Here is a 21327-nt window from a genome sequence, read left to right on the forward strand (position 1 = left end):
CACACACACACACACACACACACACACACACTTTGGCATCAGGACAATTGCTTGGCCTCTTTTTTTATATTAAGGAAAAAACATCACATTCCTTACTGATTTGTAGCCCAGAAAGCCTGTGAAAGCAGGTCATCTTGAATGTTACAGCAACGTAGCTGATGAGTTTCTTTTCAAACAAGTACTGAGGACTCACTGACTTAGAGACATACAATGCTTTTCCTCAGTTTTGAACTATAAACGTTATATTGTTGGATACTCGTCATACAATTGCAAAACATAAAATTCATACTTAAGTTTTAACAAATACACAGTGGTGTTAATAAATTGTATTCATGTTACCTGCCGTAAAACGCCTGACAAATAGTATTATTGTTTTAAGAACTATCGTACAACCGTGATTGAAAACTAGCCGCACTTTGAAAAACTCACAGACCGGTGGTACGGCTCATTTACTAGTGAAGAAAGCTAGTGTGTTAATGGCTTACCGGCTAACTTAAATGCTAACATTAAAAAAAAGAAGATGAAGATGCTTAACTGATGCGTAGAGCAGGTGTTCTTAATTTTTTTGACCTCAGGGTCCAATTTTTCCACTACAGAAGGGCTGGGACCCACTCAAATAGCCATCCATCCATTTTCTATAACTACTGAATTAGTAATCTTACTCTTGATTTGAATCCATCCATCCATCCATTTCCTACCACTTGTCCCTTTTGGATCACGTTCCATGAATATATTTAACCTAAAAACAGTTTACAACCTTGTAAATTGACATGACAATATTTTTAATCACATAAATTATTTATTTAACACATAATCTTTAGGCCTATGTCAGGTTGATTAGAATTATAAGTAGTAACTAAATATACTGCATAAGAAGGGTCTCAAATAACTGATTAAAAAAATATATGTACATACAAATATGTAGTGCTAAATAAAACTAAATTAATAATGACATTATTTCTTAACTAAATTTTCAAGTAAAAAATAAAAACAGCTTCATCAATTTAGTCATAATTTTTGCACTTAAAGGAGGAACTGCACTTTTTTTTTTAAATTTCGGTCACAATCATTATGAGAGACGAGAACACGTCTTTTTTGTTTAGGATTTTAAAAAATTGTATTGGAAAAAAAAACGCTTGTAAGATGCGGCTAATCCTTTAAAGCCCTTCCAAAATAATTAAAAATGCTCCATCAACGTTTTGTGTGTGTGTGTGTGTGTGTATATATATATATATATATATATATATATATATTGTAGTTAGAGACACATTCATAACAATATGTAATATTTACAATATTTACAGTATTTTGGTAATTTTGTGCAGTATCTAAAGTTTTTTCTTTAACGCATTTGTTTCGGTTTCCATAGCAACGCAAGTCTGACTTCCAGCAACAAACATTTAGTCCTACTTCCGGAAACTAACACAAGTCTGTTCTAATCCGAGCAGACTTTGTAACAGGCAACAAAGATTACTATTTTTGGACAATTGAGGATTCACAGCTTTATCTTTTTGACACAGAATATACGGAGAATAAACTGCTGCTTATAGAAGCAAGCACAAAAAAAATGAAATGGAGTTAACCGTGTAATGTGGAACTTGGAGCCAAACTGGATTGCCCCAAACTAAACCGAAAAAAGTGTCTCCGGCCAGCTGGACTAAACACATAACTGTCCACCGAGTGAGTCACGATAATTTTGATCATTATACATGCAGCACGTCATGCTATTGTTAATACAACTACATACACTGTTGAGCTAGCTGTGTACAAACAAAACATGAAATGTGGGCTAATACTTTACAAATACTGCAATATGATTGTTCATGTTTTTCAGTCAGTACAGATTTGTGTCCTATCGCATTATGTTGTGCATTACAAACTCAAAAACCATTTGGGTGCTGATGCAAAAGCTAGCTTACCTCTTGCCATAGCTAGCTTACGGCTAATGCCTTAGCATGCCGTCGTAAGACGATGTGTTACTACGCTCGAAAAATAGTTCCACGTTGTTTGCTCTTACAAAAACAATGTTTGGTTATTTTTCGGGTTTCGGAACATAAATTAAGTATTATTGGCGGTTTTTGGATGCAATTTTGAGTGACAAAGGCAGAAGGGATTGCTTCCATTAGCTGCATTGCTAGCCACCTAGAACAAGCAAATTATTACAAATTGGAATCAAAAAGAAGCAAAAAAACTTTTGTCTTCCTGTCTCTCAGAAGGATTGCAAAATTACCCCCAAAAATTGAATTTTCCCTTAAAGAAACATATCTATAGCTTTAGCTCCAGATTTCTTCTGTTTGTTTAATATTGTCATTACTGCCACAAGTGGTAAAAAAGTGTATTACAACCGAGTACTACTGCGGCTCATACGGACCACACTTGAAAAACAGGTATTTGTTGGAGGCCCAACAATGGACCACAGCTCTATGGTTAGGATATACTGGCATAGGGTAAACACAGGACCTGACCAGAAGGGACGGGTCAGTAAGTTTGTATATACGAGATAATTTGGTGATAAACAACGTAAATGACTACTGGAAAAAATGGGCAAAAACTCAGGGTCCATGGCACGATCACATTATGCAATAATGTTGTGTTATATTGGACCATGTTATATTGAACTTTCAGCATATAAGACATGTCTTTGGCCAAATTACATGTTATTACATTATGTATTTTGGCATGTATTTGAGAGGTGCATGGATATGGGTCCCTTGGTGCACTGTTGATGTTACAATAGTCTGTGATATGGGCACTCCTGCTTTTGTGGTTGTTTGTCGGGGCTTTGCGACTGTGGCCAGCTCTGTGAGCAACCACAACTCTATCTTGATTGTCAGCTTTATGTTGCACGCAAACGATGACAGTTGAGGAAAAGTGTTGCTAATGCTTAACGTGTCACCGCAACTTGATGATTTGTTTGGATGTGCACCCCAACACACCTTTGCCCTGCATCTTGTTGTGGCACGCGTTGGATCATTTCTGGGTTTCGGGAGCAGGCAGGAGGGTGCCTAGAGAATGGTGAGGCGTAGGGGCATGTTCCAAGGTTAAAATACCTGCCTGCTGGAACCCTGTGGTTCACTCTACAAGAGGGGAGGGCACAGGTGTAATAATTAGGGATGTAAAGATTAGTCGATATATGGATTTATATTTCTTAGTGCAGGTATGTCAAACATGCGGCCCACAAGATGAGTTTGCCAAGTGTAAAATTGAGCTGCATTCTTAAATTAAAGAAACGGTTGTTCCAAATGTGTCCACTGAATATCGCAATAGCAATACAGTTAGGCAAGCAAGTATACCAAGCAAGAGGTACACAGTAAGGGGGGTTCTGACTCCTCCCCTTTTTACTCAACGTAAAACAAACAGGAATAAAAGAAACAATTGGCAACCCTACGTAAAATGCTGCATGAGAAGACACTGCAACTTTATACAGTTCTGTGAAAACGATTGTATTTAAGTTTTTGAAACTGCACCATTTTTTCCCCTCAAAAGTTCATTTTGTCAAGAGGATTATTTGTGATATGTACATTTTAAGAATGCGCTTGTTCTATTTTAGGCCAAAGTAAAACCAAGAAAACATTCTGAGGCTTTTATTATTATTAAGTAAGCCATGATTTTACCCATCCAGCCCATGTGGGAATAGATTTTCCTCTATGCGGGCCCTAAGCTAAAATGAGTTTGACACCACTGCTGTAGAACATAACCTATGCAACATCTTAACCAAAGAACCACCATTACATGTAATGTAGACCAAAAGGAAGTGTTTTAAATGTAGAAAAAAAATACAATATAACATATTTAAGTCAGAGAACCTGCCAAGTGGCCAAATTGGAGACAGCCATTGATTCTCACCCTAATTTATCACCACTGCATACAACTCTTCTCAGGAGAAATAACCCACAGATTAGTCCAGCTTTTACCTGCAGTTCCAATAGAAGTGTAGGGGTCTAAGTTGCATGTTGAGGCCATGGGCAAATATTTAAGCAGCTTGTGTGTGTCTGTTCACTCCTGTATCATAAATCAAATTTGTTTTGTGCCATTCTGATTGTCAGCATATTGGTGTGGGATCAGAGGGTGAATACATTCCTGTGTTACATACTCATGAACAAGCATGAATACTGACTGGCTAGAAGTAGCCCTGGATATAATTTGTTATTTTTTATCACTCTTACCACTTTTCTTGTCCTGTTTCAGTGTATACGTTCCAGTTGCCCATTTTGATTTCACAGCTGAGGACTGTTCAAACCTCTGCTTGTAAATGAATCACAAAAAATAAGCGTATACATGTAAGGTTTGAATGATATCAATGCCATCCCATTTGTTTTGACTATACTCATAAATGTTGACATAAATGTTTTGCTTTCTAAAAATATATTTTTAGGACCTTTTTTGACAAACACTGCCAGAGGATTGTACTTGTTTTTTATGAATGATACATGTTTTCCATGTACTTATCAGGTGGCATGAGATGATTGAAATAGAAGCAGTGAGGAGTGGGTTTAATCTTGGCAAATATATGTGAAGTTTTCAGTGGGACACTGCCTTCCTTGGAAAATGCAACGCATGAAAGTGCCTCAGTTATCGGACATCAACTACTGGAGCAATGTGCTGGGAAACCTTCACTGATAAGCACCCAAAACTAATCTCGGCAGTTCACACTAGACTCCCTGAAGTTTTGTTTAGGGGATTGAGATCATCTGGTCACATTTTACTTACCTTAAGACCAGACTAACATAAAACAGGTAGTCAGAGAAAATTAGGGAAAATGTGGTGGATCACTAGGGTTAAGAGGTATGAAGATGGCTTAATGAGATCACCTAAATAATACAAGAAAAGACAGCTTTAAATACCGTATACCAGGCCTATCCAATTAGCAGCCCATGACCCAGTACTGTACCCTTAGCTTTTTCACTTGTAGCACCGGCGCTACTATATGAAAAAAATAGCACAGAAAATGTTTTGTAGCACATAAAAATTATTGTAGCAATTAGGGCTGGGCGATATATCAATATACGCGATATATCGCGGGTTTGTCTCTGTGCGATATAGAAAATGACTAATATTACAGTATACGTTCTCACGCAGTTGCTTTTAGCTGCGGGCATTACACTACAGGCTCTTCTCGCTCCTTCTTGTGTCTCCTTCTCACAGACAGCGAGTGCACATTGTTACACACGTCACATACGTAAACGCCCTCGCCCAGCAGAGAGGTAACAGCGTGGCTAACGTTAGCTGTGATGCGAGCAGAGCGTTTCGAGGGATAATACGAGAGAAAGACGGGGCAAATCTGGTAACAAATGAAGGAAGAATTAATTCCCAAGAAAAACAGCACGGGGTCATTCGTCTGGCGGTGTTTCGGCTTCAAGCGGGAATTTGTCGAGTGGACAACCGTAATTTATCAAGTGTTAGGCACAAGCGTTGCTACCAAAAGTAGCATTACTGCTAATATGTAGCATAATTTGAAAAGTCACCTGAAAAGTCACCACGATATATATACTAGGATATATATCGTATATCGCACATGGCTAATGTTAGCTGAGGCAGGTGGCGCAAGCAGAGCGGAGCGAGTTGAGTGACATTACAAGAGAGAGAAGGTGCGAAACTGATCACGAATGGAGGAGGAACAATTAATGCCCGAAAAAACATCAGGGGGTCCATCATCTGGCGGTGGTTTGGCTTCAAGCGGGAAGATATTCGGCAGACACAGCAATATGCAAAGTATGCAGCAGAAGTGTTACTACAAAAGGTAGCGGCACTACTAATTTGTTATTTCTTTTAAAAAGTCACCCGCTAGAGAATGAAGAGTATTTAATAAATACAGTTTTGGTCAATTGACTCAGTTGTGATTTCCCTCTGTGAATGAAAGTTTAAAAGTAGCATATATTAATGCAGTATGAAAAAGAATCTTTTAATAAAGGCACATAAAATCATCATACTAGTGTGATTATATGCATCATGAGTTCAGTCAAGACTAAGGAAAAATATCGAGATATATATCGTATATCGAGATATGGCATAAAAATATTGCGATATTAATAAAAGCCAATATCGGCCAGCCCTAACTGGAACTAACTAACCCTCGAACTAGCGCGCAGTCATGTTTTAGGTGGTGAAAAAAAAAGTTGTCTTTTAAATGGCAAGTTCCTTCAACAAAGACTTTATTCCGTGTTTAAGACTAAGTGTGTGAGCTACTTGAGCTCCGCTCGCCTCTGCGCATTAAGGAGGAGGATGGGGACACAGACTGACACTGCAGCATCAATCACAGGTAGTGTACTAGTTATGGTTCAAGTTTATTTCAAACATGCTGTACAGATAGGCAATATAGTTACTTTAGCTTGATTAACTTTAAATGTATTAATTTTGGGAGCAAAATACGATAAAAATATTCAAATCTGTATTCATGCATGTGCTACAAAACTTATTTTGTGATGCCAGGGGGCACGTGTGACCTTGGGCACATGCTTTTTTGCCGTACCAGAATATGATGAAGCAGATGTTGCACTTGGTTTCACTGTAACCACGTTACAAGAAAGACCGTTGTTTCCTTTAATTTTAGTAGGCATACAATGCTATACAGAGGTTAAGTTATGACAATTTTTTTAACAAATTATACTATCTATAGTCACGGTGGAGAATGGGGGGGGGTGCAAAATATTTCGTTTTTCTGGGGGGGTAACAGAAAAAAAATTAATAATCACAGGATCAAATGGACTCTAAATTATCCACAGGTAAGAATGTAAGTGTAAGTGATTGTTTGTCTATATTAGCCCCACTTAAGACTTCCTGTTTTGGTTGATTTTAGCGGGGCCAGTGGACCAAAGCCGTACTGTTTTGCCTGAAGGAAGATCACATATCCTGGCAAATAGCGCCGTAAATCGTCAGGAACTACAGTCACATACATAGACACTGACACGATTATACCACAATGATTCAATATGACATATCTTTCCACAGTAGGAACCCACATATCAGTCAAACTTTATATTTGCGGTTTGCAGTCAATGCATTGTTTTTTCTTCATACAGTACTCTTGAGTTTGTTGCATGGCTATCTGTGTTAGTGTGGAACTGCAAACTATCAAGCTGGTGGCCATTTATTGTCATTGCGCAAATTCCAAATAGCTAACATTAGCATTAGCATTTTGATTTTAGCATCGAAAAATCACATTACTAGACTAGCAGGAACACAGCCAAGGCCACTATCAGGTCGAAATTCCCTCCTTTTTTAATGCGGATCTATGACCGTTCTTTTGTTTGGGTAAGCTCCCTTTTCTTTATTTTTGTCTCCTCAGACAAACATTTTAGCTTTTTTGGGTTGTTTTGCAGTTTTTATATAGCAGTATTGTGCTGCATTCCATTTACCTGGGAATGAGAAAGTCGGCGCTGGGAATGGCGTCAGAGCCGAGTTGAGAGCGTTTCAGTTACGATGTTGAAAATTACGTAAGCCACATCATGGAAAGCAATTTTTTCCACTTGCCTTGTCTCAATACAAATAACTGAATAAATAATAAAATATGTACTCAAGCATAAGGCAGCGGACTCTCTCCAAAGTATAATAAACACCTCCCAGTCAACTACTAATAACATCCCTATGAGCCCGTTGACATTCTAGAAACATAAGCGGCAGCTCAGCTCGCTCGTAGTAATTGAGGTGAAAGCTAATTAGCTATAAGCGTAACATTAGCGCACTGTGAAAGTGTGCGTGCGTGCACGCCCCACATTAAACGGACAGCAAAGCCCCGTCTGTCTGAGCGAAAGACAGGCATTATTGACCTACAGTTAACAACAACTAAGTTATTTCACTTTACCTTTGTCTGTGTTGAAGCAGCAAAAAAGGACCTTATGTTAAAAGAAAAGTTTCCTGAAACTGTCTGTAATAACTGATATAATAATGTAACTGCATCATAAAGCTTACATGAACTCCATGGTGTTCAGGGATGAATAGTCTCTCCTATTGCTATTATACTATTTTTTCAGCTATAGTTACATTAATCATTAGTAATGTAGCAGCCTAGTTTTGAATGGCAGGGTCCCTGCTATCAAATGTTTATACAAATATAAAATTTACATAATAAAAATCAACTACATGCTTCCCCAATGCTGTCATAAATTACCTTATTTCCTTGCATTGCCGCCGGGCCGCTAATTATTTTAAAACCTCTTCTCACTCCGGTGTTTACCAAAGACATGCAGTAAAGGTAAACATGCGCTAATTATTTTAAAACCTCTTCTCACTCTGGCGCTTAGCAAAGGCATGCGGTAAATTTAGGCCTGCGCTTATAAATTTGAGTGTGATGTAAGGATACCATCAAGAAAAGCACATTTAATTAAAAAACTCTATTATGGTCTTACCTTTACTTATAAATGAAGTCCATGCGCAGCTCCTTCTGATCAAAAGCATCGATAACTTGTTTATAGAAGTCTTCCTTATCTTTCTTCAGTTTTAAGTCTCTCTGCCTCGATGAAGATCTTCCTTTATTACCTCCTGCTTCGATTGAAAGTCCAGTTTAAAAAACTGTTTTATTTTAGATATTTAATCCTCCATGTTAAAAGTGTAAGCGAGAGGAAAAAATAAACGATCGCTGGTAAATCTTGGTGCTTGTTGTCAATTATTCTGCAGCCAAGTAGTCGCAAGAAGGATCACTTGCACCCTCTACCAGCAGGGGGCGGCAGTCATCTAATGACTCATATTTGACACACGCAGCTACGGCATATTAATAAAACATAGCTGCTTACTGTTCTTTTTAGCATAACCAATAGCTTGGACCTTAATTCCTACTGTATAGCTCTTAATCTTCTCATCTTTATGCGATTTCAAATTATTGAAATCAGCCTCCTCCTTGTTGAAAATGATGACAGGTGACGTGTCACTCGTGACGTGACGAGTTTGATCCGGCAAAAATTCTAGACATGCACTAATAAAAATAATATTTTACGAAACGAGTTTGACCCGGCGTTAATCCTGAGCCACCGGTAATGCTAAGCATGCGCTAATTATTTTGCGAAACGAGTTTGACCCGGGAGTAATTCTAGGCAGGCGCATACTATATACCCGGCGGCAATTCAAGGAAATAGGGTAAGCATCATGAATTGAACATATGTCAGCATGTGGCCGCACTTTTAACTCTTTTCTTCAAACGCTTATTGCAGACGCTTAGTTACAGTAAGTCATTAATTTGACTTTATAAGTCATTATTTTAGAATATCAGGTAAATAAGACTGTTTTGTTTTCACCTTACAGAAAAAATATTGAGATATATATATCGTATATCGCCATTCAGCAGATGGCGCAACAAACAACCAAAAATTGTAGGCTTCTTCACGCGATGAAGCCGCCCTTCGTGACCACAGTCTGTAGTCTATTGCCCCACCAGGCTTGAGTGGCAGGGACGAGGTGGAGACGTGATGGCGACAGGCTGAGTTACACCGATCCTTACGTCCACCCACCCCCTTCCCTGGTCCCCTCCTCCTGGAGAGTCACCACCTTAACGAACACGTTTTCTGGGGGAAACACTGAATGACGGATCCGATAACATTGTCAGAGTGCAGAAGCGTTACTCCTGTATTCATAATTAAAAATTGTGAATTAAATATTGATGAAAATAATCATGATTATTATTTTGGCCATAATTGGTTCTCCAACAGAGAAATAATGTACTCTCAAATGTTCAATATTTATTTATGTTAAATTTTGATTACAGAAATGAGAGTACATTTTTCTTGTTAATTTATTTCATATAACAAAGTCATTTACCTTGCAATTACAGATCAATGTTAAACAATTGTGCAATGAGGAATAAAGGTTTAATAAATGTTTACTTCCATTTTCATTATATATTAATATTGTGACATTTATTTATAATCACTGTGTTGTTTGTATCTGGTATTTCTTCAGTTTAGGAGCATGATGTATTGTAGATAAACGTGCTGAGTCTGTTTGAATAAAGCCAAACCTATTTTAGGTAAATTGTTCCATACTGTTCTAATATGTGGCACTTTGAGACAAGAATGTTTAACAGTTTAAAAGTAACATGTCTTCCTTCACTCGTTATTTTATTTTCACAGTTGTATGCAATTTTACGTATAAATATAGAAATCGTAAATCAGATCACAATTTTGGAGAAAAAATCACAAGTACTTTTTTTTTTTCCAGAATGTGGAGTCAATTTGATCCCACTGTTTTAAAAAGCCTGTGAAACACAATGTTAATCCAAAACGGTTTGCAAGCTCACGTCCTAATGAATTAATCTTATGATTTGTTACCCAAAGTATACTAAGTGGGATTTTTCAGAAAAACAAATATATACAGTAACACAAAAACAACCTGTCTCTGTGATCACTATAGGTGTATAAATAATAATATAGTGTTAAATAAAATCAGTCCCTTGGGCACAAAACTGAAAATAATACAGCTCTCCAAAAAGTGCACTTCTGCTGATATTGGAACATACTAACTACACACACTATGACCCCTTACATGAGAGCAAAGCCTGGCAATAATTGCATATTGCTTTTTCTGCCCTCACTATATGTGTTGAGGTTATACAGCTTGGCAGACAGCTAACAAACAATCCTAAGCAGAATAATCCATTTAGGCTTTTTATAGTTGTTGATCTTGCTTTGTCTTTTCCTATCTCTACTTTTGTCTTGCACTGGACTGTTATTTTTTTTTAAAGGGGAACATTATCACCAGACCTATGTAAGCGTCAATATATACCTTGATGTTGCAGAAAAAAGACCTTATGTTTTTTTAACCGATTTCCGAACTCTAAAAGGTTGAATTTGGCGATTGAAACACCTTTCAATTGTTCGCTGTCGGAGCAATGACCTCTCACCCGTGACGTCACAACAGGAAGCAATCCGCCATTTTCTCAAACACATTACAAACACCAAGTCAAATCAGCTCTGTTATTTTCCGTTTTTTCGACTGTTTTCCGTATCTTGGAGACATTATGCCTTGTCGGTGTGTTGTCGGAGGGTGTAACAACACTAACAGGGACAGATTCAAGTTGACTTACGCGGAGTGTGCTAATCAGACATATCAATGGTCACGGCATGCTAATCAATGCTAACATGCTATTTAGGTTAGCTGTATATACATATTGCATCATTATGCCTCATTTGTAGCTATATTTGCATCCAGCTTTTCCCTCCACCCACATATAATGCCAAACAAACACATACCAATCGACGGATTCAAGTTGCACCAGTGGTCAAAAGATGCAAAAGTCCCTCGTTTGTTCTGTTCTGTCATAGCATGGCTACCGACAATAGCGATGCTTCGACAGAGATGTGTGGATATCCTGCGACACTCAAAGCACATGCATTTCCAACGATAAAGTCAACGAAATCACAAAGGTGAGTTTTGTTGATGTTATTGACTTATGTGCTAATCAGACATATTTGCGCACGGCATGACTGCAAGCTAATCGATGCTAACATGCTATTTATGTTAGCTGTTTGTACACATTGCATCATTATGCATCATTTGTAGCTATATTTGCATCCAGCCTTTCCCTCCACCCACATTTAATGCCAAACAAACACATACCAAACGACGGATTCAAGTTGCACCAGTGGTCAAATGATGCAATCGTTGGTTAGAAGGCAATCGCCGAATTCGTCCTCTTTGCCGCTGTCTGTTGCGATATGGCTCAATAGCTTCAGTTTCTTCTTCAATTTCGTTTTCGCTATCTGCCTCCACACTCCAACCATCCGTTTCAATACATGCATAATCTGTTGAATCGCTTAAGCCGCTGAAATCCGAGTCTGAATCAGAGATGTCGCTATATCTTTCTGTTCTATCCGCCATGTTTGTATGTATTGGCATCACGCAAAGACGTCACGGGAAAATGGACGGGTGGCTATAGCAATGGTGAAAATCAGGCACTTTTAAGCAGTTTTTCGGGATATTGCGTGATGGGTAAAATTTTGAAAAAAACTTCGAAAAATAAAATAAGCCACTGGGAACTGATTTTTATTGGTTTTAACCCTTCTGAAAGTCTGATAATGTTCCCCTTTAAACTGAAATACATACAATTACAAATGTATAAGCTATGTGATTCAATTAACACACTGAAATGTAATACACAATATGTAAATATTAACTTCACACAATTATACAGTACTACCATCAAACAAATACTTCTGAGTGTTGAAACTATTTCGATGGTGGAAATATACGACTGGCAGCCATTTTAAGTCATCAAAACGTCCATTGAAACAGTGCACAAAAATCGTTTTTCAATAAACATCTTAGTATCAAATTTAACCCCTTTCCACCTTAATATTGAGTTACATAAACAAGTTAAACAGTTTACTTACAGACTTATCTTTTCCAAGGCTTGTAAGAGCTAACAACTTGTCTACTTCTCAATTGTCTCAACCCGGAAGTGCCCCAACTAATGACGCGTAGTATTTTCATATCGCCACAAGGTGTCAGTAAGAATCTACAATCAAATGGGCATAACATTGCAGGTCCCACAGGGCATTTCCTGTAAGTGGGAAGGGATTCGTTCCCAGGGATTCGAATAAAGCACCAACTCTTTTTCTTTACTATAGTGCAGTGGTTCTCAAATGGGGGTAGGCGGGGTACGTGAGATTTTTTTTTAAATATTCTAAAAATAAGAACAATTAAAAAATCCTTTATAAATATATTTATTGAATAATTATTCAACAAAATATGAATGTAAGTTCCTAAACTGTGAAAAAAACAACAACAATGCAATATTCAGTGTTGACAGCTAGATTTTTTTGTGGACATGTTCCAGAAATATTGATGTTAAGGATTTATATTTTGTGAAGAAATGTTTAAAATTAAGTTCATGAATCCAGATGGATCTTTATTGCAATCCCCAAAGAGGGCACTTTAAGTTGATAATTAACTCCTATGCGTAGAAATCTTTATTTATAATTGAATCACTTGTTTATTTTTCAACAAGTTTTTGGTTATTTGTATGTATTTTTTTGCAAATAGTTCAAGAAAGACCACTACAAATGAGCAATATTTTGCACTGTTATACAATTTAATAAATCAGAAACTGATGACATAGTGCTGTATTTTACTTCATTATCTCTTTTATTTCAACCAGAAATGCTTTGCTCTGATCAGGGGGTACTTGAACTAAAATACATTTTCACAAGGGGTACATCACTGAAAAAATGTTGAGAACCACTAATATAGTGGCCTCGATAACGGGAACTGGTTCTCAGAAAGGGATTCGAGTCCATGGAATTGATTCTTTTCTTATCGAACAACCGGGAGAACCGATTTCGAACATCATCCATAGTGAGCATAGTTTAGTTATATGCTTGTACTAGGGCTGGGTGATGTAATCAAGTTTATACAATATATCGATATATTTTTTAAACAAGATATGAACAAAATATTGTAATATCGAAATAAATAATTTCACGTTAAAATGACCAAACACCGCTTATTTGTTGTGTTCCTTGTTCTGCCCCACTCCCCTCCACGGGCTATTAACCCCCCCTTCCTCCTTCAAAAAGGGCTTGCACGTATAAGAACATCCATGATTGGTTGGTTGTTTACTATGGGGTATCGGACTGTCTTATTGTGGCGGTCCGTTCCCTGTACGATCAGTGCCAGAGCTTGGTCCGCATTGCCGGCAGTAAGTCGAACACATTTCCAGTGAGGGTTGGACTCCGCCAAGGCTGTCCTTTGTCACCGATTCTGTTCATAACTTTTATGGAGAGAATTTCTAGGCGCAGTCAAGGTGTTGAGGGGTTCCGGTTTGGTAACCGCAGGATTAGGTCTCTGCTTTTTGCAGATGATGTGGTCCTGATGGCTTCATCTGACCGGGATCTTCAGCTCTCGCTGGATCGGTTCGCAGCCGAGTGTGAAGCGACCGGAATGAGAATCAGCACCTCCAAGTCCGAGTCCATGGTTCTCGCCCGGAAAAGGGTGGAGTGCCATCTCCGGGTTGGGGAGGAGACCCTGCCCCAAGTGGAGGAGTTCAAGTACCTAGGAGTCTTGTTCACGAGTGAGGGAAGAGTGGATCGTGAGATCGACAGGCGGATCGGTGCGGCGTCTTCAATAATGCGGACGTTGTACCGGTCCATTGTGGTGAAGAAGGAGCTGAGCCGGAAGGCAAAGCTCTCAATTTACCGGTCGATCTACGTTCCCATCCTCACCTATGGTCATGAGCTTTGGGTCATGACCGAAAGGATAAGATCACGGGTACAAGCGGCCGAAATGAGTTTCCTCCGCTGTGTGGCGGGGCTCTCCCTTAGAGATAGGGTGAGAAGCTCTGCCATCCGGGAGGAGCTCAAAGTAAAGCCGCTGCTCCTTCACATCGAGAGGAGCCAGATGAGGTGGTTCGGGCATCTGGTCAGGATGCCACCCGAACGCCTCCCTAGGGAGGTGTTTAGGGCACGTACAACCGGTAGGAGGCCACGGGGAAGACCCAGGACACGTTGGGAAGACTATGTCTCCCGGCTGGCCTGGGAACGCCTCGGGATCCCCCGGGAAGAGCTAGACGAAGTGGCTGGGGAGAGGGAAGACTGGGTTTCCCTGCTTAGGCTGTTGCCCCCGCGACCCGACCTCGGATAAGCGGAAGATGATGGATGGATGGTTGAGATTAGGCCAATCAGAGGCAACATAAGGCGGGTCATGGAACCAGGAAGGGAAATCACAACAGACATCTCAAATGACGACGAGAGTTGTAGAAAAGCATAGGTAATTTTCAAGCAGCCACTATATGAATTAAAAAAAATTGTGGAAGATGGCAGAGGGTTTACCTTCCTTAACCCACAACAGTAGCTGACATTTTGTTCATTATTTATACTATTTATGTTTTGACATTGACTAGTTGAATCATTTTGAAACAAACAACAAGATCATAGTCGTACAATTAGGTCAAGTCACTTACTTGGCGCTGACCACAGACCACATTGTCGACTGGGAATTAAAAAGTGCCTGCCTGCAATGTATTTTTTGAGTTTGATACATTTTATATTATTTGCAAGCTATGTTATTTATTTGATGTAGAAAGAATGTTATTGTTTTATTTATACATTGTAATTGGTTTCTATTTTAGGTATGTTATTTAATTATGTGCTACTTAAAACAGTTTCCTCTCTGCGCTGTTAATACCCATTTTGACCAACTGGGTTAATAAAAGTGCCACTGACTGTTTACAGTACAGTTGTCATTCACTTCCATTTCAGTGAATCTCGCTTAAAAATGTGTATCTTCATATGTATAATTTCACCGGAAAATATATTGATATATATCGAATATCGAGTTTAAGTAAAAATATATTGAGATATACTTTATCATCTACATTGCACTGCCTGAGTTTGACAGTTTAAAAGTAACATGTCTTCCTTCACTCATCCTTTTTTGTTTGCAGTTGTTTTCAATTTCCAGTATAAATATAAAAATCGTAAATCAAATCGCAATTTTGGAGAGAAAAATTTCAAGTAGGCTTTTTTTCAGAATGTGAAGTCAATGTCCTCCCACTGTTTCAAATTGCCTGTAAAACGGTTTGCTGGCTCAAGTCTTAATGTTTTTCCCTTGTGATTTGACGGTTTGGCATTGTTTAAAAGCGTGTATCCAACAACATTGTAATAATTGGCTCCAAGTGTGTGTGACCCTGTCAATTAATGGAAAATGCTTGTACCATAACAGAGCTTTGCACGTTTATTTTGCTGTGGGGAACATGCTGAAGGTGCAGACATGAGGGTCTGCTTCAGGGGTCACCAACCTTTTTGAAACCAAGAGCTACTTCTTGGGTACTGATTAATGCGAAGGGCTACCAGTTTCATACACACTTAAATAAATTGCCAGAAATAGCCAATTTGCTTATTTTACCTTTAATAAACATATATATATATATATATATATATATGTATATATATATATATATATATATATGGGTATTTCTGTCTGTCATTCCGTCGTAAATTTTTGGTCCTTTTACGGAAGGTTTTTTGTAGGGAATAAATTATTAAAAAACACTTAATTGAACGGTTTAAAAGAGAAAACACACAAAAAAAAGAAAATTTAATTTTGAAACATAGTTTATCATCAATTTTGACTCTTTAAAATTCAAAATTCAACGGAAAAAAATTAAGAGAAAAACTAGCTCATTTGAAATTTTTTGAAACAATAAAAAAATGAATTTATGGAACATCATTAGTAATTTTTCCAGATTAAGATTAATTTTACAATTTTGGAAGACATGTTTTAAATAGGTTAAAATCCACTCTGCACTTTGTTATAATATAAAACAAATTGGACCAAGCTATATTTCTAACAAAGACAAATCATTATTTCTTATAGATTTTTCTGAACAAAAATTTTAAAAGAAATTCAAAAGACTTTGAAATAAGACTTAAATTTGATTCTACAGATTTTCTAGATTTGCCAGAATAATTTCTTTGAATTTTAATCATAGTAAGTTTGAAGAAATATTTCAAAAAATATTATTTGTCGAAAAAACAGAAGCTAAAATAAAGAATTAAATTAAAATGTATTTATTATTCTTAACAATAAAAAAAAGTACTTCAACATTGATATAAATTGTCAGGAAAGAAGAGGAAGGAATTTAAAAGGTAAAAATGTATGTGTTTAAAAATCCTAAAATCATTTTTAAGGTTGTATTTTTTCTCTAAAATTGTCTTAATGAAAGTTATAATTAGCAAAGTTAAAAAAAAATGAATTTATTTAAACAAGTGAAGACCAAGTCTTTAAAATATTTTCTTGGATTTTCAAATTATATTCGAGTTTTGTCTCTCTCAGAAATAAAAATGTCGAGCAAAGCGAGGCAGCTTGCTAGTTAAATATCCATCCATCCATCCATCATCTTCCGCTTATCCGAGGTCGGGTCGCGGGGGCAGCAGCCTAAGCAGGAAGCCCAGACTTCCCTATCTCCAGCCACTTCGTCTAGCTCTTCCCGGGGGATCCCGAGGCGTTCCCAGGCCAGCCGGGAGACATAGTCTTTCCAACGTGTCCTGGGTCTTCCCCGTGGTCTCCTACCAGCTGGACGTGCCCTAAACACATCCCTAGGGAGGCGTTCGGGTGGCATCCTGACCAGATGCCCGAACCACCTCATCCGGCTCCTCTCGATGTGGAGGAGCAGCGGCTTTACGTTGAGCTCCTCCCGGATGGCAGAGCTTCTCACCCTATCTCTAAGGGAGAGCCCCGCCACCGGCGGAGGAAACTCATTTCGGCCGCTTGTACCCGTGATCTTATCCTTGTCGGTCATGACCCAAAGCTCATGACCATAGGTGAGGATGGGAACGTAGATCGACCGGTAAATTGAGAGCTTTGCCTTCCGGCTCAGCTCCTTCTTCACCACAACGGATCGATACAACGTCCGCATTACTGAAGACGCCGCACCGATCCGCCTGTCGATCTCACGATCCACTCTTCCCCCACTCGTGAACAAGACTCCTAGGTACTTGAACTCCTCCACTTGGGGCAGGGTCTCCTCCCCAACCCGGAGATGGCACTCCACCCTTTTCCGGGCGAGAACCATGGACTCGGACTTGGAGGTGCTGATTCTCATTCCGGTCGCTTCACACTCGGCTGCGAACCGATCCAGTGAGAGCTGAAGATCCCGGCCAGATGAAGCCATCAGGACTACATCATCTGCAAAAAGCAGAGACCTAATCCTGTGGCCACCAAACCGGAACCCCTCAACGCCTTGACTGCGCCTAGAAATTCTGTCCATAAAAGTTATGAACAGAATCGGTGACAAAGGACAGCCTTGGCGGAGTCCAACCTTCACTGGAAACGTGTCCGACTTACTGCCAGCAATGCGGACCAAGCTCTGACACTGATCATACAGGGAGCGGACTGCCACAATAAGACATTCCGATACCCCATACTCTCTGAGCACTCCCCACAGGACTTCCCGAGGGACACGGTCGAATGCCTTCTCCAAGTCCACAAAGCACATGTAGACTGGTTGGGCAAACTCCCATGCACCCTCAAGAACCCTGCCGAGAGTATAGAGCTGGTCCACAGTTCCACGACCAGGACGAAAACCACACTGTTCCTCCTGAATCCGAGGTTCGACTATCCGGCGAAGCCTCCTCTCCAGTACACCTGAATAAACCTTACCGGGAAGGCTGAGGAGTGTGATCCCACGATAGTTGGAACACACCCTCCGGTCCCCCTTCTTAAAGAGAGGAACCACCACCCCGGTCTGCCAATCCAGAGGTACCGCCCCCGATGTCCACGCGATGCTGCAGAGTCTTGTCAACCAAGACAGCCCCACAGCATCCAGAGCCTTAAGGAACTCCGGGCGGATCTCATCCACCCCCGGGGCCTTGCCGCCGAGGAGCTTTTTAACTACCTCAGCGACCTCAGCCCCAGAAATAGGAGAGTCCACTACAGATTCCCCAGGCACCGCTTCCTCAAAGAAAGACGTGTTGGTGGGATTGAGGAGGTTTTCGAAGTATTCCCTCCACCGATCCACAACATCCGCAGTCGAAGTCAGCAGAACACCATCCGCACCATACACGGTGTTGATAGTGCACTGCTTCCCCTTCCTGAGGCGCCGTATGGTGGTCCAGAATCGCTTCGAAGCTGTCCGGAAGTCGTTTTCCATGGCTTCCCCGAACTCTTCCCATGTCCAAGTTTTTGCCTCCGCGACCGCTAAAGCTGCACACCGCTTGGCCCGTCGGTACCCGTCCACTGCCTCCGGAGTCCTATGAGCCAAAAGAACCCGATAGGACTCCTTCTTCAGCTGGACGGCATCCCTCACTGCTGGTGTCCACCAACGGGTTCTGGGATTACCGCCACGACAGGCACCAACAACCTTGCGGCCACAGCTCCAATCAGCCGCCTCGACAATAGAGGTTCGGAACATGGTCCACTCGGACTCAATGTCCCGCACCTCCCTCGTGACATGTTCAAAGTTCTCCCGGAGGTGTGAATTGAAACTCTCTCTGACAGGAGACTCTGCAGACGTTCCCAGCAGACCCTCACAATGCGCTTGGGCCTGCCAGGTCTGTCCGGCATCCTCCCCCACCATCGCAGCCAACTCACCACCAGGTGGTGATCGGTAGAAAGCTCCGCCCCTCTCTTCACCCGAGTGTCCAAAACATGAGGCCGCAAATCCGATGACACAACTACAAAGTCGATCATGGAACTGCGGCCTAGGGTGTCCTGGTGCCAAGTGCACATATGGACACCCTTATGTTTGAACATGGTGTTTGTTCATCGACAAACTGTGACGAGCACAAAAGTCCAATAACAAAACACCACTCGGGTTTAGATCCGGGCGACCATTCTTCCCAATCACGCCTCTCCAGGTTTCACTGTCGTTGCCAACATGAGCGTTGAAGTCTCCCAGTAGGACAAGGGAATCACCCGGAGGAGCACTTTCCAGTACTCCCTCGAGTGTACCCAAAAAGGGTGGGTATTCTGAACTGCTGTTTGGTGCGTAAGCACAAACAACAGTCAGGACCCGTCCCCCCACCCGAAGGCGAAGGGAAGCTACCCTCTCGTCCACTGGGTTGAACTCAAACGTACAGGCTTTGAGCCGGGGGGCAACCAGAATTGCCACCCCAGCCCGTCGCCTCTCACTGCCGGCAACGCCAGAGTGGAAGAGGGTCCAGTCCCTCTCGAGAGAACTGGTTCCAGAGCCCTTGCTGTGCGTCGAGGTGAGTCCGACTATATCCAGCCGGAACTTCTCTACCTCGCGCACTAGCTCAGGCTCCTTCCCCCCCAGTGAGGTGACGTTCCACGTCCCAAGAGCTAGCTTCTGTAGCCGAGGATCGGACCGCCAAGTGCCCTGCCTTCGGCTGCCGCCCAGCTCACAATGCACCCGACCTCTATGGCCCCTCCTATGAGTGGTGAGCCCATTGGAGGGATGACCCACGTTGCCTCTTCGGGCTGTGCCCGGCCGGGCCCCATGGGAACAGGCCCGACCACCAGGCGCTCGCCATCGTGCCCCAACTCCGGGCCTGGCTCCAGAGCGGGGCCCCGGTGACCCACGTCCGGGGCGAGGGAAATCTGGGTTCATTTCGTTGTAATTCCATAGAAGTCTTTGAGCTGCTCTTTGTCTGATCACTCACCCTAGGACCTGTTTGTCTTGGGAGACCCTACCAGGGGGCATGAAAACCCCCAGACAACATAGCTCCTAGGATCATTGGGACACGCAAACTCCTCTACCACGGTAAGGTAGCAGCTCAGAGAGGAGCTAGTAAATAAATAAAACATAAAAAAATAGAGGCAGCTCACTGGTACGTGCTGCTATTTGAGCTATTTTTAGAACAGGCCAGCGGGCTACTCATCTGGTCCTTACGGGCTGCCTGGTGCCCGCGGGCACCGAGTTGGTGACCCCTGGTCTGCACTAATGAAGTGAAGCCAAGCAGCACAACAAGGGTGTGGTGGCCTTTAGTTCTCCGGAGAAACACTTTAGCAACATTTCAAACAGGCCTAATGGTCAACTTGCTTTGACAAATAATTTGTGACATTTGGAAACACACACAGATGCATTTAACGAAAGAAGCCAAACCACTTTTCCACAATATTAGCCTTAATGTCTAAACTTCAACGTTGGATGACGTCATCGAGACAGCCCTTGTTTCAATGTATTATAAACTAAACTGTTTCAACGTCTCGCCCAAGAGAGGAAAACGTCGTAGCACACGAAAGGTGACGTATCTCACACCACGCCGAAGAAACCTTGATAAATATTTGTCACGTATAAAAGGGAACTTCGGAGTCAAAAAGTAGCAGGTTTCAACAAGTCAGCGAGCTGCTGTTAGCTAGCTAGCAAGCTCCACAGCCGCGGCAGTTTAACTTTGATCTCAAACTGACTTTTTCCTCCCTACAAAATGTAAGCCACTGAGGCTTTTGAGGTGGGGGTTAGTTGTTCACCTACCTCGGCCACAGAAGACTTTCAAATACGGAGGACCTCCGTGTTTCCCTCCCCCAATCGCCCTGGATGAAGCAGCAGCGGTGTGTATATTACACCCGAGAAGGAATCGGACGCAACACTCCCTAAATGTTGCATTCAGGTACCCGTAGTAAACTTTAAAATCATCCCGTATATTTCTTCGGTAGCCAGCGCTTTTCTTTACTTGGAATAACTTTATCAATTAGTAGCTTTTTAATATTTTTAATAGTAATGCGATGGTTCCCGTAGTAAACTTTAAAATCATCCCGTATATTTCTTCGGTAGCCAGCGCTTTTCTTTACTTGGAATAACTTTATCAATTAGTAGCTTTTTAATATTTTTAATAGTAATGCGATGGTTCATCCCGAAGTATCGGTTTTGAAATCCCCAAATTATTTTCATTTGCCTCGCTATGTGTCGAACTGAGAAAAATCCGGACTACAGTGAACGCAACA

General features: G+C 41.0%; 1 protein-coding gene across 1 annotated transcript in view; it reads right to left on the bottom strand.

Moving 5' to 3' along the window:
- The window catches only part of LOC133554471 (rho-related GTP-binding protein RhoA-D-like), a 31057-nt gene extending 10039 nt beyond the window's left edge, over positions 1 to 21018 (bottom strand). The window contains exon 1 of the mRNA XM_061903289.1: positions 20858 to 21018. The gene's annotated coding sequence lies outside the window, so the exon portion shown is untranslated. The remainder of the gene's footprint in view (positions 1 to 20857) is intronic.
- Between the last annotated feature and the right edge of the window lie 309 nt (positions 21019 to 21327).

The sequence above is a fragment of the Nerophis ophidion genome, linkage group LG06 (genome assembly GCF_033978795.1).
Source record: "Nerophis ophidion isolate RoL-2023_Sa linkage group LG06, RoL_Noph_v1.0, whole genome shotgun sequence".
Lineage (NCBI taxonomy): Eukaryota > Metazoa > Chordata > Actinopteri > Syngnathiformes > Syngnathidae > Nerophis > Nerophis ophidion.